This window comes from Astatotilapia calliptera, chromosome 1, assembly GCF_964374335.1.
Source record: "Astatotilapia calliptera chromosome 1, fAstCal68.1, whole genome shotgun sequence".
NCBI classification, from domain to species: Eukaryota; Metazoa; Chordata; class Actinopteri; order Cichliformes; family Cichlidae; genus Astatotilapia; species Astatotilapia calliptera.
Genome location: NC_137422.1, coordinates 36041357 through 36058899, shown reverse-complemented (window position 1 = coordinate 36058899; position 17543 = coordinate 36041357). Strand labels below are relative to the sequence as shown.

General features: G+C 38.6%; 1 protein-coding gene and 1 long non-coding RNA gene across 2 annotated transcripts in view; one reads left to right on the top strand and one right to left on the bottom strand.

Annotated features, from left to right (window-relative positions):
- itfg1 (integrin alpha FG-GAP repeat containing 1) overlaps positions 1–17543 on the top strand; it is a 156633-nt gene that overhangs the window by 4143 nt on the left and 134947 nt on the right. The window lies entirely within an intron of this gene.
- On the bottom strand, positions 3301–8844 carry LOC145428321 (uncharacterized). Its single transcript, XR_013908605.1, has 3 exons — positions 8708–8844; positions 4305–4560; positions 3301–3663 (listed from the first exon to the last, which is right to left on the bottom strand). It is a non-coding gene; the product is annotated as an uncharacterized LOC145428321 (long non-coding RNA).

The following is a 17543-nucleotide window of genomic DNA, read 5'->3' as shown; positions in this document are numbered from 1 at the left end:
ATGCCATTTTTTTTCTATTTATTTGTATCAGTCAGTGCAGCACGGAGACCCTGCCTACTGTAAACCACAGTAATCACTGTCTTCTTACAGCTGCAAACATAACCTTTTGGTGTTTGGAGACATAAAATCCATATAATCTCCTGAATAAATTTAGTGTTTATAAAAAAAAAAGAAAAAAGAACTGGTGCATTTTTCTCCAAAAATCTCCATACGATGCAGATGTGGTGTAGCTGAATTGTTTCATAAAGTTCATTCTGCAAAGATGTATTTTTTATTTTATTCTTTTTCTAGAGAGAACTTGAGGAACTGGGAAAAAAAGACCAAAATATATTTAATGCCACAAGTTCAGCTTGACTAGGGGAAAATGGAACAGTCATTTTCTTCACCAGTGAATGGAGAAATCACCTCATTCTTGTTTTACAGCATCTCACTCCTGTCCTTCTGCCCACTAAGTGTAGCGCTGTCACTTATACTTATGGGAGGATTTTTGTTTTTCCTCTGGAAGCTAATCCTTGTGTTTAAGGTAATCAGAAAGGATTTAGTCATGTCATACTCACTGCAGGTATCTTTTTGAGCTATGAGGTTTTTCCCAAGGCTGTCACAATTTAACCAGAGAAGATTTTAATTCATATTTAATCTGTTTAGGGATTAGGAGAAAGTCAATAAATTTCCCCTTTTTGTTGCAGAATTGAAAAAAAAAACTTTGTTTTTTGGGGTTGTTTTAATACAAATTAGAATGTATTTCTTTATCAAGTGTGCTGCAGCTTGTCTGTCAGAGTGATGGCCTACACGTCAGCCTGTCTTTTACTTTTTTTTTAGGTTCTCTGCTTTAGGTAGTCATATCTTGCAGTGCATATGTGCAATCACAGAAAACACACAAGGACAGTGATCATTATAGTAAATTCTTATGACTTGTCAAGTACATTCAACTACAATCACTTGCTGTGGTGAATGCAAGGAAACAGCTTAGAGAGAAGAACCTGTGGGGGGTGGGGACACTTGCTGTACATCTGGTCGATGTCAGACTCTTTGGCTGCTGCTATCTGTGGGGGCATGCAGATGGAGGAAGAGAGAGGAGAGAAAAGTAGGCAGGAAGTGATGGAGTGATAAAGCTGAGCCGGAAAGGATGGATGGTTTGAAATAAAAGGATGCCTGGAAAGATAAAGGGCAGAGGAAGGGTGGGAGGAGGGGTGAGCAACGCAGTGGGTGAGTCTTGAGAATGGCTCAGCTCGCTGTCTGCTGCGACCACCTGCTCCTCTAAGCGGTACCGGCTGGAGTATAACAGTGCGGCTTAAGCAGGGAGAGAATGAGTTTTGAAGACAATCTGGATCCTGTTAGTTAGCCAGTTTAAAATAAATTTGTCTTTAAAGTGACATTGATGCTTTTACGTATTCATATTCTATTATGATATTAATATGTTTGTCATAATTCATTATTTATAGTCAAGCACCTTAGGCAGTTACTGTAGCCTCAAGTCTTTTTGCGCCTATTTATATACATCATCATCATCATCATCATTATTTATATACACCTATTTCTGGGAAGTTTAGGCTCCATCAGGTGGGTTGGGGAGCATTGATGTGCAGCCATTTTCAGATCTGTCCAGAGATGTTCACTTAGGTTAAATTTGGGCTCTGGCTGGGCCACTCAAGGACATTCAGAGTGGTCCCAAAGCCATCTCTTTATGAACTTCGCTGTGTGCTTAGTGTCACTGTTCTGTTGGAAGATAAACCTTTGCCTTGGTTTGAGATACAGGCTCTCTAGAGCTCTCTGGAACTGATCTCACAGTTCTTACTGCTGAAAAATGCCCCCACACATAATGCTACCACCACCATGCTTTACTGTAGGTATGGCATTGCCCAAATGACGACTGTTGCTTAGTTTCCTCCAGACAAGACGCTTGGCATCTGTTTTGATAAACCTAGCAACTGTACCTTATGTGGTTGCCGATATTTGGTGAGCTGATAGAAAAATTGCATTTTGAATTACTTGCCACAAAAAAAACCATTATTCCCTTTATACTCGCTCCTCTTTGGTAATGCTAGTTTGATGCTAAAGTACCAAGACCATGCCTTATGAACATCTGCTACAGATTATGCAGAAATTATAAATTGCACTGGATGCACAAGTAGCATTGTCTTTTATGCATCATTGTTCGCTTTATTTGGCGAACAGTGCTAAGAAATAAAAACTTCCCTCAAATTTGTGGAAACCCAAAATAACAAATTCAATTTGGAAATGTAAGAAGTAGAAGATACAGATATTTGTATAAAAATGTAGAGAGTGAAAATAAAAAGTTGTCAGAAAAATAAATGCTCAAGTAAAGTACAGACACCTAAGTAGTTATACTTTGTTACTTCCCACTTCTGCTCAGCACACTCTTTGTAGGTAAAATGGAAGAACAAAGAATTCATGAAGCCTAAAATAAACTCCAGGTTGCAGTTTTTTTTTTCATATACTGTAGCTCAGTTAAAGCACCTGTCTTTACTTAAGCTACTAATAGCAGCATATCAACATGTCAATCAACATGTCAAGCAGATGATTGAAAGATGTGGGGTTTTTTTGTTTTTTAAAGGTAACAGACATTGATTATATTACATTATATTACTGTATTTCGCAATAAATCTAACTAAGAAACCCCAATAAACTGGTCACCCAGTATATTTACTCTGTTTTTAACTTTGTGTCAGCGCTGCTGTTTAAAGGATGCTTTCTTCAGCATCTTATTTTACAGTGAGGTATTTTGTTAGTGTCGTTCAAGGAGGATTGAGGCTGTTGCAGGGCTGTGTCATGACCCCAATCTAAGTCCAGTGTCCCTGTAAACAGCACTATAGTAGTGTATTGGGTGACCTCCCTACATTAGCACTGCCAGCAAAGGGCTGGGGGAAGTCAGAAATAGTTACTTGGGCAGTGTCAAGGCCTCATTTAGCTTGCTTATTGGGCACTTCAGCCAACCAACCTGGTGGTGACACATTGCAAATGGCTCATCATCTCTTTTGTTGCCATCATCCTCCCCCAGCCTCTGTCTCTAACTGCAACACATTCGTAACAGCTTCATGCTCATTTGTTTTGCAGTAAATTTATCTCTTTCGTAAAACATTTGGGAAGCTGACGCCTGTTTTAACAAAGTGACATTTTTTGTCATTTAGTTTCTCAAACAGAGTTCATTGTGTAAACTTTGTGTATTAAAATGTAATTATGTAGATATACCAGATATATTTTTAGACCATTTTGTCAAAATAATGGTCCTCAGGCTACTATTTGTTAGCACTTAAAAGGGGTGATGCCACAAAACAAAAGTACAGTATATTTCTCTGTTTTATTTTTTGAATGACAAAAGAAAGCCTGTCATTAAGCACTTCATTGTAGGTGTAGATGTTCTCTTCTGATTACTTGTCACCACAGTGACACCTAATTAACAGGTAAACCGCTCTTACAGGACAGCCAGGAGGTCCAGCTTTAGAAAATAGACAGCCAATGTGAGCAGGTGCTTCAGTGGTCATCAAAGCTTCCGTAGTCATCATAGCAAAAATGGCTACAGGAGATGTCCTTATCTTTTGAATGATGTTCTGTGGGAGTATTCACACTCATAAGATCTGTCTCCCGTAGAGGATCACAGTAACCTCCAGGGGCCACATCACTTCATTTCAAAAAGAGCACCGCCTGGAAGGAAGTATCAGGAGCATGATAAGAACTTGTCTGAGGGAAAGGTAGTAATTGCAAGGTAATTTTAGATGCCATTTTAGGGGAAAAACATGCACAAAGACGGCAATACCAGCATAAGGCTCCATTGCTAGGCAACGGACATGGTAATGCTCTGTGCAGCATCCAATTAAACTACCTCTGTGTTGAAGTGGCTTGTTGATTGTGTGACTAATAATGTGGTGGTGGGGGGAGAGAACAGATTTGCCACCTAACAAGGGTGGCCAAGAAGAAGAATTGATTATACAGGGATTAAGTTTACATTTGGTGAGGCATTTTTAATAGCCATTTTAGAATCAGGACACTTGCACAGAGAAAGCAAGAGAGAGACATTCACTAAGTGAGGAAGGATATTACAGAAATTTTAAGCTTTAACAACCAACCAATGCAACATGTTATTGCTGCTGTGTCTTTTTGTTATGTGAAAAGTATTTTTTTCCCAGTATATTTCCCTGTTTTATCAAATAGTTTCCGAGAAGGAATATTTCAGACGTGAAAACCTAAAAGAATGAGTGATAGTCATGTTAAGGTATTTCTTAAATATGGGATAAAGTATTCCTTATTTTTATGGGTAGCACAGTGATGTGGTGATTAGCACTTACCTCACAACAAGAATCTTCTGAGTTTGAATCCCCTGGCTGGCTGGACCCCTTCTGTGTGTAGTTTTGTGTTGTCCTTCTACTCCTGCTTCCTCCCAGGGTCCAGAGACATTCACCTTGGGTTAATTGGTGATTCTAAGTTGGCCGTAGGTGTTAATAGTTGTCTCTTTCTCTGTGTTAGCCAGTAGAAGCCTGTCCAGAGTGTATCCCACCTCTCACCTTGTGACAGCTGGAATAGGCTCAACCCCCAACCTTAACCCTAATTTTAAAGAAATTGGAAGAAAATGACAGGATGGATCCCTTCTTTATTTTTCTGTACACTGAAGGTCATGCATTTTGGAGAATACCTGTGCCCAAAGTGCATTTAGTATGAAGGGATTTGAAATTCTCATAGGTGTCTTACAAACGAAAAGATCAACGTCACTGATATTCATCTAAGCTTAACTAAACAGATAGTTTAACTTTACAGACCCAAAAAAGAGACCACAAAAACTGTTGGCGGGTCTGGTTTGTGGGAGTACTATGTCTGCCATATTTGCAGTAACTTGATAAACTGAGAATAAATGCCCAGTCTTTTTGAATAGTTGTGTTGTAAATTGAAGTGTGGTAGTGGTGTGTTGTGGCATTCACGTCCATGACCGTAGCCTGTGAATATACATTACCTCTTTTATATATATTATATATTGCAAACTTTAGAAGAAAAGTAAAATATTGAAGAAAGTATCTAAGAATAATTCTTACTGACCTCCAAGATCCATTTTTTAACCTTTAGAATATTGACATTTTTGTCTTTTGGAGAAACGTGTTAGCTATTATTGGATGAGTACCCATGACATTTGCTGCATATATCCATTTTAGCCAGAGCATGAATCTTAATAAATTTGGGGATCCTTTGATGTGTCTTTCAGCACCACCAGTTGCTTAAATATTCCGATATTCCAGTATTAGTCATTTGAACTCTAGATGGAAATTTTTTGTATAATATGACAGATAACCTACTTAACTCTTTAGGTACAGAGTGATTCACTCAGATTGTCAGTGGGAAGAAATGTGAATCACTTGATTTTCCCAAATCCCTAGTGAAATACTTTGCTGACCAATTAACATATGAATGAAGTTCCCAGCATGAAACACGTTGATTCTTTGTTTCTTTAATTGAACAGGAGCTGTGGACATGCATATTTTGCAGTGTCACTGAATGGCAGTATTGCTTTCATTAGTGTGGAATGCTAAATGGCCGATGAAAAGAGGGGCATTTTTGTACTTGCTTTCAAAGAACACTCTTTAAAGCATGTATTGGGTGACCGATTGTTTGACGATGTGTATGAAAGGTCCCAGGTTGGATTTCAGCCGTGGAAGGTTGTTGAGATTTAAAAAAAAAAAAAAAAATTTTTCACGTTTTAACCAAATTCACAAACATGGTTGGTTTTGACAAGTCCTGCCAACCTTGTTTGTGACACTTTAGGTTTGCATATTTTGTGTGTGTTTATCAATCTTAATATGTAATGTGCCCCTTGCAAATGTTATTGCTTAACCTGGAATAGACACACCCAACAGTGTATTTATTGCAAGTACACTGCTCATTGCTCTTAATGTTGGGACACTCCACTGATGTACTGTATGCGCGCGCACACACACACACACACACACACACACACACACACACACACACACACACACACACACACTTGGTTCCACTCTGTGTAATGAGCTTTTATAGCTTGTTGCACATACTCACAGACAGATACACATTTAGCATAAAAAATGTTGTGAACAAAATAGGATTGAAAGTCTGTGTGAAAGTCCCCATAGCTACTGCACCTACGTTGTTCCCTGTAATGGTTTTAGGAGATTATTTTTTCTGGGAATAGCGTGGCTCCATTCTGCGTTTGTGTGTTTTGCCATGTTTGTGAATGAGGCATTTTGATGGATCGGGGTCAGAGTCACACAGTGTGGAGTAGGCCTACATATTGGCTTAGAGACGGATTTATTCAGCAGAGCTTTATACTTTGTTCCTGGCCCGGATTTTGCATTTTATCTGGGCGTGTGTGGGGTAGTTTTGTAAGGGAAGGTTGTGGATGTATACTGTGAATATCAGAACTAACATCATGATGTTGAGACAGTTTATTGATGGTCCTGTATGTGTGAGAGTTGGTGCATGTACTTGCGTAGGAGCTGAGAATTGTGTGTAAGTAACGGTGTACATTTGTATGGATGCTTGTAGTGTGTGTACTTGTGTAAAACCTGTGCAGCTGCTTTGACGTTGATTGACGGCATTCATTCTTTATTAAAAGTGTTTTGACTAATTTACCAAGTCAGCCATGTTGCAGCCTCTGGGGAAAAACACTGATAGAGAAGAGCATCTTTGAAGCAGCTCTTTCAACCCTCTTGGTCTGTTTCAGACATTTTAATAGAGAGGAAAAAGTTACTGTCATTTTTCACTGCATTAACAAGTGAAGTGTAGGTGATATAGTAGCAGTGCAAATGTTTTTTTTAAAGGTTTGCGTCTGCTCTATCTTTCAACGCTATAGTAAATCGTCTTTGTGGGCTTTGGGCAAGTTTGGAAAAGCTCGTTTCACAGTCCACTGGTTTCTTGCTAGCAGAGAGACAGGGCCACATATCAGTGAAGGTGGCCAGAGAATATTTGCCACCAAACTTGCACACTACCCACTGCCCTGCACCTCTTAAAGGGACACTCTGACATTGCAAGATTGTAAAGTTTTTCCAATGTGAAGGGACATTACATTCACCATCACACTGGATTCAAACTGTTTGGTTCTTTTAATTTCAGAATCATCTTAAATATTTTAGGATTATTTTTAGTTTACTGTGATTGGTGCCCTGTAAGTTGGTTTTTTTGTGTGTGAATTCCTTGATATGATATTCTTTAGAGCCAGAATTCTTGAGCAGACACCTCAGTGTGCTATAACTGTGAAGGGCTAAAGGTGAGCAAGTGTCAGGCATCCGTTTCCTTAGGATGACCTTTTTGATCTCACATAATCAAATAGATGGCAGATGTCTGCAACTATGTTGTTTTTCATAAGCATACATACTCTGCATAAAATACAGACCATTATTCTGTAATGCACAATCACAGACATAACATCCTGTCTATTTGCAACCACTCACTATATGCACTCATTCATATTCTGTGCATCTGTTGTTTGTCAGGTGTGTTTACACTGGGAACATTTTTACATTTTCTCCTTGTTTTTTTACTTCTTTTTTTTTTTATTAAATTGAAAGCTCTTCACTACAAATATAAAACTTAGCTCGAAGAGTAAAGAAATTTGTGTCTGGTCGATTATTTCTTTGTTGTAAAAGTGCTTCTTGGCATTAAATCTTATATCATTGGAAAGTTTGTTTATTTTTCCTTAAATGTTTCCACAGCATAGTTGAGTATGTGGGTTGTGCCCATGAAAAACTTGTCAAATCGTCTATGCCAATGCTAAATAGCCTATTCTGCTAAAGGCTCTTGTTTTTAGTTTGTGGTACCCCGAGTGTTGACAAGCAGGTGCCTGATTGGCAACTGATTAGCATTATTCAGCGAGGAGTCCAGATTTGGCCTATGGCAGTTAGATCGCACTGATACGGTAATAGCTTTTGGTGGAGGCAGTGTGATGGTGAGGGGCGGCTTCTCCCTCCATCATAAAACAAGGCTTATCATCATTGGAGGCAATCTCAACGCCGAGTGCTATCAAGATGAGATTCTGCAACCAGTGGCAATCCTATATCTCCACAGTCTGGTACTGAATGCTGTCCTCCAAGAATATAACACTTGCCCCCTCATTATCAGAGACTACCTCCAGAGTTTGGGAGTGGAGAGGATGGAATTGCCTACTTGCAATTCTGATCTCAACCTCACTGAAACTGGTAGCATCAGCTGGGGGGTGCTGTTTGTGTCAGAGTGACCAACACAGCCGCACTGGCTGTACAAGGGGGGTGCCAGGGTATTAAGACCCCTGTTTATTAATGAATACATTCTTAAATTGCCGATATTGCAAAAATTGTTTCTTCAGACTTCAATCATCCAATCCAATAAACGACGCCAAACAATAAGTTTATATTCACAAGTAAAAATATTTAAAGGCTGCTGAAGTATTACAGATGAGAAATTACCAAATGATTACAAGTGGTGGACAAACAATTTTATAAAGAAAAAAAGGAAAAACAAAAAGAGGAAAAAAAATCCTCATTGACAAGAACTGTGGATATCAGAGTTGGTGCCAAGATGCAAATCTTTCACAGGGCTGGTCAGGAAAAGTATAAAAGGTTTGGGGGAACAGAAGATTATCAGTGTGGTGCCAGTTAGTGCGTTAGTTAGTACAATTTTCTTCTTCCAGCATTGAAACAGGCACCAGTTATTAGCCTTTTGGGCTCAAATGTCAACATATTTTCAGACCAACCTTGTCTCCTTGCGTCTCTGCTCCCTCCTCGCTGTAAGTGAGTGAGGTAAAGTATCTGTTTCACTGGTGACAGCTGTGACATTTCCTTCAGAATGCCAAAAGCTCTCTCTCTGTCCAGCTGAGCTGTGGATCAGTCCGAGGGTTAAAGACAGAAGGAACAGATCGATGCAAACAAACACAGAGGGCCTGACTGATAGGCTGCAGAATGGCTTATAGCAGGCCTGTAGACAAATATATCCGAAATACACAAAAACAAGAAAGTGCACATATGTACACTCTGCATTTATCCTCCGTTTTATCCTCATTTTACTTCATTACTGTCAATATAATCCAAACTCTGTCATGCACACACATGGACCCACACACTATAATTAAAGACCCATGAAGTGGACATTTGTCCTCTAGCCTCCATAAATAAAACAATGTGATCAGTTGGAAATGATAGCCTTCCTTGAGCCTATCTTCATGGCAACCCTGATAGGATAAACCCTTATACACAGCTGTGCATCTTCACATGTGTGTCTGTGCTCCTGCGTTCATATTTGACAGCCAATGGGGGGATGAGAGTCACAGCTTGTTTGCTGAGTAACTGGCTAACAAATAACCTGCTTAGGGGCAGCAGGACAAGAAGGAAACCAAGGACTGGCACTTTCTCTCTCTCACTATTACTTTCATACTGTGTCTCTGTTTCTCTTTTGCTGCCATTCTCAAGGTTTTACTGACCCTTTATCCTATTTTGACTGCACTGCCTTTTTACTTTAGTCATATATAATTGTAGCACTAAAAACATTTATATAACCCAAATGGCTTGAAGTGTTGTGGTGGTGAGTGATGTGACAGCACACGTGCAGAAAAACACTCAGCACATCAGACACTAATGCAGCATTCGTGTTGCTGGCTGTCAGATCCACTCTGCACTGCAGCCTGGATAAACCGCAGCTACTGCTGCTGCAAGCCTTTTACAGGTATAAGCAGGGGGCTGTTATTTTGCTGTTGTTGGCCTCAAATTACCCTTGAAGACTAAAGAAAGCTTACACAGAACCTATATATTGAAGTGTGAAAGGTGTTTGTTTATATGTATTAATTTATTTCTTATATTGTAATTAGTCTCCATCATTTTTATTTATTTATTTATTTATGTACGTATTTATTTAAATCCTAAGTTTAAGTAATAAATGGCATTGACTTGCTCTAATTGAATGGACAGTAAAATAATTACTGTTAGTTTGTAGCTCCTCAAAATTGATTTTTACAACACAGGCAGCGTGGTGGCTTAGTGGTTAGTATTGATGCCTCACAGACAGAGAGACTTGGTTTAAAGTCTCCTCTGTGGAGATTCTCCCTGTGACCACTCAGGTTTTCTCCAGGCATCCCTGCCATTGAAAAATAAGCCAGGTAATACAGCAACCTTGAGCATTTTTAAAATAGATTTTCTTATTTTTAAGAGTCATACTTCTTTGTTAAATAAAGCTCAAACAAATTAAGTGAATTTTTTGCTGCCTTTAATATTTTAGGCTAGTATGTCAGTTGTTGAAGTTGGACCTACTTAAAAAAAAGAACAGTATTGTTTCTGACTTTACCTATTACAGTATCAGTTGCTGAAAACATTCGATGGCTGTCATGAAAAAGAAGTCAGAGCATACAGCCTTAGAAATCAGTCCACAGGAAGTGTCCAATTTAACCACTTTCCACTGCCGATAGCAGCTGCAATGGTCTCTAAAATTGAGAATTGGACTTGGAAATGTCTGCTGGTAGTGTATATATGTGTATGTATGGATGGATGGACGGATGGATGGATGGATGGAAAAAGACAAAGTATATACGAATCAAGAAGTCTGGGTTCTAAAACCTTTGAGTATATCAAGAGTGGACGGAGTGACTGTATTATGTTATCTTATACTATGTACAAAAGTTGATTCTGTTCATCTGGACGTAGCGTTTTCAAAAACTCTATGTACAAGGCATACTATGTAAATCTTGTACACAGTGACCCAACTTTACTTGTCAATCAGTGCACGCACAAAAACCCACCCATAAAAGTGCACTAGCCTTTTAACAAGCTGCTAATTGTGAACTTGCAAGCACAAAGAGTCACAAGCAAATGAATGCGTTTTTTTTGTTTTTGTTTTTCTTTTTTTTAAGTATGTGGTTTCCACGGTGCTGAAAGACAAAGAGACCTGCAGATGTGTTCAGAGTATTCCAGTGTAGTGTGTGTGTGTGTGTATTTGTATGTTAATACTGTGGCAGACATGAAAGTAATACAACTGGTGTTAACAGGGCAATTAGCTTCAGCTCTATATATAGACTTCGCTTTTGCACCATTAAATGGAAGTTTACTGGTGCTTGTATTGCACTTTTCTAGTCTTACTAACCACTCAAAGCTAAATTCACACTACACTTTATTCACTTCACATTAAACACTTGCATATAACATCCACTCCTATGGCCACTTTAATTTCACAAATTTTCCTAGCATGCATGTCTTTGAATTTAATTTTCTTCATGAAATGTGGGATGAAACGAGAGGCTCTTTCCACTATATTTTGATAGTGCTGCACTACTGGACCATCCAAGGTCCTTTTTATAATTGTGTCTGGATATTTTTAGAGGCCAGGTTAATGCCTACAGATCGTTTTTTTTATTGCATGGAAAAGCAACTGTTATTTCAGTAAAAGCATAGCACAGAAGATTTTTTTTTTTTTTTTTTTTTACTGATTCAGTTCCATAAGATATCACACTAAGCCATAACAGCTAGACAGCATCCAGTACCAGGGCCTTTTAATTAGTTTAAGCTCTCCCCAAAAAAATAAAAAAAGCGGGGTTGGCAGTACGGGGTGGGGGGATGGGGGGGGGGGGCTGTTTGGTCCTCAAGACAGTAGAATGGGCGCTAAGTGATGGTCTGCCGACAGGTTCCACTCTTGCCCTTTAAATGCAGGTGGTGTTTGTCGTTCACTTTTGGGGCAGGAGAATTTTTTTTTTTTTTGCCATTTTTTGCTTCACTCTGGAACATGAATTATTAGGAGAATGCAGGGAATGGCAGTACAGGACTAGCTCTATAGAGAGAGTGTTGAGAGACTGCTGTGATAAGGCATTTTAGCCCTTAACAGTTTGCTTAATCATTTACAACTGGGTTTCCCCTTTGGCCAGAAATTTTGCCTTTTGATGTGCTCATTCATTTATACAAACCAGTTAATGTTTCAGCTTACTGTTCTTGGGAGTCATAACACCTTTTGATCCGCGGCAATGATGCTACCCTGTAGTAGCGCAGATAAAAGACTTTGTGTGTGCAGAGAGAAAAAGATAGAGCGAAGGTGATAGTGAGACAAAGCAATAGATAGTATAGGCCCCTGCCTGTAGCTGTCTATTCTCCTCAATGTCAGAGTTCTCCTTCTCTGCGAGAGGCTTAGCACCCACCTAGCATCACCCTATCTGTTTATACAGAGGCTAATAGGAAGCCTGGTCTTTATCCCCACACTGCAGCTCAACATAATGGAATAGAAAGACATAATGCTGCTCGAGTCAAACAGTCAGTAGAGGCCTTTAAATTGCTTCCAATCCCCTTAACAAATCTGATGGAGAGGCTATGAATAACTCAAGGGCTTCTCTTCTCTTCTCTTCTCTTCTCTTCTCTTCTCTTCTCTTCTCTTCTCTTCTCAGATTAGCCGTACTTAACCAGCAACGGAACTTACTTTTACTCTTACTTTTATTAATTAGGATATGTCTTCTTGTGCTTACCTTCCAGTTTGGAGATCTTAATTTAAATCACACTTGCTGCAAACAGTTTCTTCAGAAATGTACATTTTCTCTATGAATGAATACAGACCAGATAGAATATAGTCCAGTCTCCAGATGACTTGTTCAAGCGACATCAGTTTGATAGAGACCACCCTTGGAGTTTCTTCTTTTATGCTCTCTTTCTCCTGCGTCATGTAAATCGACTGAAACAATCCAATGAAATGTGGTTACAAGAATGTCTAAAATATTCAGCTCTGATGTTTTCATCTTCATTGTCAGGGTTTATTAAGCAAGAAGCACTCAGTACTAACAAGGGGAAAAGGTTTATATGATATTGAAGTTTAAAAAAGTAAAGTAATATTACAATACATTTGAACTTTTTCTACATGAAAGATGCAGCCTAGTTTGAATTTAGAGCAGGAGGTGTGCTATAAATTAGTAAAAGCAGGTTACAGTGGTGAGTCAAATCAGAGCCTGAGATGTACGACTTGTCTAAGCCAGAGAATCATTATCTCTACTGTTGTCATGAAAAAGCGGTGAAACAAATGGTCCGGACTGGACTGGAATAAATCCCTGCTTTGAGAGGAAATTTTGAGGAAGAGAATATATTTATAAAAGAAATTCCACTAATATGCATCCCCACCATTTTGCTAAGTATAGTTTGCGACCCAACTCACTTTTGGTGAAAATATATTAATGATGTGGCAAAAAATCACATCATAGAAGGTAAAAATTCATCAGCTGGTAGGTTGGGGTTTTGATGTTTTAGGTGAAAAACTATATATGTTCTGTTTTTTCCTTCTTCTCTTTAAATGGAACCAAAACATAACAGCCACTGTTTTTGGTTATTTACTTTCCATTACTTCTCTAGAACCTCTTGGTAAATGGATTGACTGGCACTTATAAAGTGCTTTTCTGCTCTTACTGAATACTGAAAGTGCTTTTTACTACAAAGTCACTTTCAACCATATAAAACACACTTGTGGAGCAATTTGTTGTTTGCCTATAAGCTATCATGCACACATTCATATGCCAATAGATACATCAGAGGAGTCCACAGTCTTGCGTGAGGAACTGGGGCAGCCTGGGATGAGCTACAGCAACAGCCACTTGAACTAGTCATGTGGTAATACATAAAATTAGGATCAAAATTGTACGTCAAGCTTCAGATCCTAAATGCAGAAAAGAATAACTTCCAGAGAGGAAGAGTAAAAATCTTTTTCTCCAAGTACCCTAAACAAAAAAAAGACAGTTACTAACTCTTATGTGATTGAGGATATTGTAAATCCACATGAGGCACATTGCATGTTTTGTTGCCAGCATGTGTTAAACAGCAAACACCTGTCCTAAGCAGTTCAAATCATCTATGTAGTAATAGGAACTGCATCAGCCATCCAGCCTTTGTGCTACATGCTGTTATTTGTCCCAAAAATAACAGCTCAAAGACGTACAATACCCACACAGCCTCAGCATTGTGCAACATGGTGTTGTGTGCCACAGTTTACCATGCTGGTTGTTCTGTGGTACTTGAGCTGTTTTGCTTGTTGTTTTAAAAACCATGTTATTAGCAAGAGACACTTGCAATTATTCTGTTAGTGTGAAAGGCCCAGCTGATTGTAGATGATTGGCTGGATCACAAACTGATGACAAAGAAATTCACAGATGCACGCTCAGATATTTAAATAATGTGCTGAAATCAGCCATGCGGTGTGGGGGTGGGTGTGCATGTGTTTATGCAGGCTGCTCATCATGTACCCACTCATATGGGTATGACGTGCATGCCTTTTGCAGTGCCATTTCTAGGGAAGGAACAATTTAACAACACTGAAAAGCCTGAAAGAGAAAGCAGAGTAACATGGAAGAAATGGTGAAGTTACTGAAGATGGAAAGCATCTTTTGCAAATTAAAGGACTAGCTTGCTTTTGCTCTGTACTAATTAATTAAGTAAACATCTTTTTCAGATGCATCTCAAGCACAGGATGGCCTTACCATTTGGTATCAGTTTCTTTCTGTTTTGCTTTGTCTCCCTCTGCCCAGTGTTTTTGATGCCTTGTATATCCATCGCGTCAGCTATCACAGTTAGCATGTCTTTAATTATCCGACAACATGACATACCAGTTAGAGCTCTGAATCCCTATTGTTGTTACGCAATCCCACCCTCCTACACACAAACACATTTATATACCTCAATTATGCATCTTTCCCAAGTGGTGGAGGATGACAGCTCCATTAGCCTATGCTTTAATTGAGTGTATGTGCTCATACTGCAAGGAGCTAGATAATGTTGTTGAAGTTGGATTTGGTGCCTCTAGTTTGTTAAATGTGACTCAGCAAATAAAATGAGCTAAAGGATGAAGTGATGTAGCAGTCGGTATTTCCAGCCTCAGACGCATGATTAGTTTCTTTTGTATTTGTTTGTTTTTGTCTATAGTTGTATGGGATGAAAAGAATAGAGCATTATGCACAATAAAGTCCTAAAAAACAGTTACCCTCAGTATAGAAAACATAGCAAAACATAAGAGAAGACAAATCAACTGTAATTGAGAGAAGAAGGAAAAAACAGGGAGAATACTTTTGTACAGAACGTGGTAAATTGTACTGGGTATTTGAGAACAAAGAAAACTGAGTAAGATTACGTCTTCTAACATCTATCTGATGAAGAAGATTGTGTTTACAGATTATATGGTTAGTTTATGCACTGATCAAAAGAGGTTCTGCCTGGGGATTCAGCAATATAATAGTGCAGGTCACACCGACATACACCTCACTACAATTTAAACTCAACATGCAGAAACATTTGCTAATCACTTTGTTTGTATAGTCCTAATATTAAGCAGAAGGCTACACATTCCTTATAGCTGAGGCATTACTGATGGCTTACAAGTACACAGCAGCTGTCCTGATTTTCTTTTTCTACTGGGCCGTGGATTGATGGGATTCTCTGGCTTTGATGGATGTACTGGTCACCACCAAATGCACAGGACTGACAGGATTACTGGTGGCTTGTCGTGATACTGGGACAACCACAGTGCCCGTGAACTCCCAGTCAATGTTTCAATGTTTTGTGTCATCTTCATTGAGAACATCTGCCTGTCATAGCATTGCTTGACGTTGAAAAAATTTGAAAATGTAAAAAATTTCATCCAGCTGTTTAATCTCTACTTCAAACATGGGTGGCTTGAATTTGGTGCTGAGCAGGAGCCCACCCCCCAACAAGAGATTGGTGATCAGATAACTAATGCTTATTCCTAAAAGACTATCAAACAGTCCATAAAGCCAGCTGCTTCAGTGATTTCTTTGTATCATTAAACTGGTGTCACGCTGATTTACCATTGCTATCATACAACACTGTCAAATTCACAGTGGGCATTTTCTAAAATTAAAAAGATTAAATTAAAGCAGCAGAACCAACGACATCCTTATTTGATCCATACTTTTTTTGTCATTTTTGGTCCTTACACTAGTATTACATTTAAACTGCCTTGCTTGTTTTCTTTCATTTCTTTTTCCTTCACACGTTCTAGCCCTACTAACGTTGCTAAAATGAAGCTAAAAAGATTTTCGGCAAGTCTTTCTCATATTGAATATAGGAAGGAAAACAGATTTTTATGTTAAAACAATGGAGTAGACTTGACCTATTGAGTCATATCCCTTTTGATCCCTGCTGTCTGTCCAAAGATTCTGCATTTTGGAAAACTGACAAGACTTTCCTCAGTTTTTAATAATTTAACTGTTTATATTCTAGCAAAAAATGACTGGGTTAATTCAATGGGATGGTGTTTTGGTTTAAAATTTATGAACCTTTTTAAACTGATATATAAATTCTTACTCATACATACTTTACTGCATACATGTTATCCTTCGCTAAAGTAGTTTGGACTCATGGTCATCATTAAGGTATCAGAGGTATCAAAGGAAATGATAAATGATCAAGGGCAGTAAATACATACTTCTTGTTTAACTTAAATTATCAAAAGGAATGCTTTTATAGGCAGTGGTTTAAATTTTCAATATGACTGAAAAAGTATCCAGTGAACTAGAAAAGAATGATAAAGATATGCTTTGAAAAAACATTATTTCAGAACAAAATTAAATTGTGATAAGTGGTCAAAACATGAAATACCATACCCGGAGGAATTTCCCATAGGATCCACTCTTCTGTTCTGTTCTGTTTTTTGTTTATGTTCCTCTTTTTTGTTGGAGTCCTCTTTATATCTTTATATTAAAGACCCTTAGAAGCCCAGTTATAAGTCCCTGTAACAGCAAAACTATGTTAAAGTGAGTGATGGTGGCAGCACTTATGTTTCTATTGCTATTTGGAGCTCTTCTCTCTGGAGAATTTGTGGAATACTTTATTGCAAAGAAAGTGAGTTAGAGAAGGGGGAACAGAGAAGTACAATACTTTTAAAAAGATCATTTTAAAGGAATCACATTGCGATTACAATATTGCATAGTTTACAAACCAGAACTTTGTTTTCAGTCTGTCTGTATTCCCCTTGACAGACTGTGAAACTGCTTTCCTTCTTAGGACAGATCTGAGAACAGAGCCACCTGTAGTGTAGTGTCCAGGGAGGAAACAGAGTGAAGTTTCAAGAGTGCTCAAGTGGTCTTTCCACGTTTAAATTGTCAGTTTACACCCTCAAGATGCTGCATGAAAGTGGTGAAGACCAGACTAACCAAAATAAGTGCAGTGACCTTCTAAGTTGGGCTGAATTTAGTAAAAGTCTAAAGCAAGAGAAAATAATGGAGATGAGTCTGTTAGTGGTGAACATGGGTGAAAAAAAGAAAAGCAATAAGATGAGCAAAAAGAGGAAGAACCCCCACAGCGAGAATGTTAAGTGTTTACAAGATGAACATCTCTCTGCTGCTCTATTCCTCTCTCACTGACACAACGCCATCGCATCTAATCAGCCAATCACGGCTGGGTTCTGTTTAAGAGGCCTGATTGGCTGATTAACCAAGCTCATCAACACACCACCCGGTGTGGCTCCAAACACACATAGTAACACGAAAACCTGCATAAACACGCTCTGCAAAGTGCTGTGTGTTTGTTTGTGCGTCTGCACATATGCATAATCTATGCATACATTTGTTATGTACT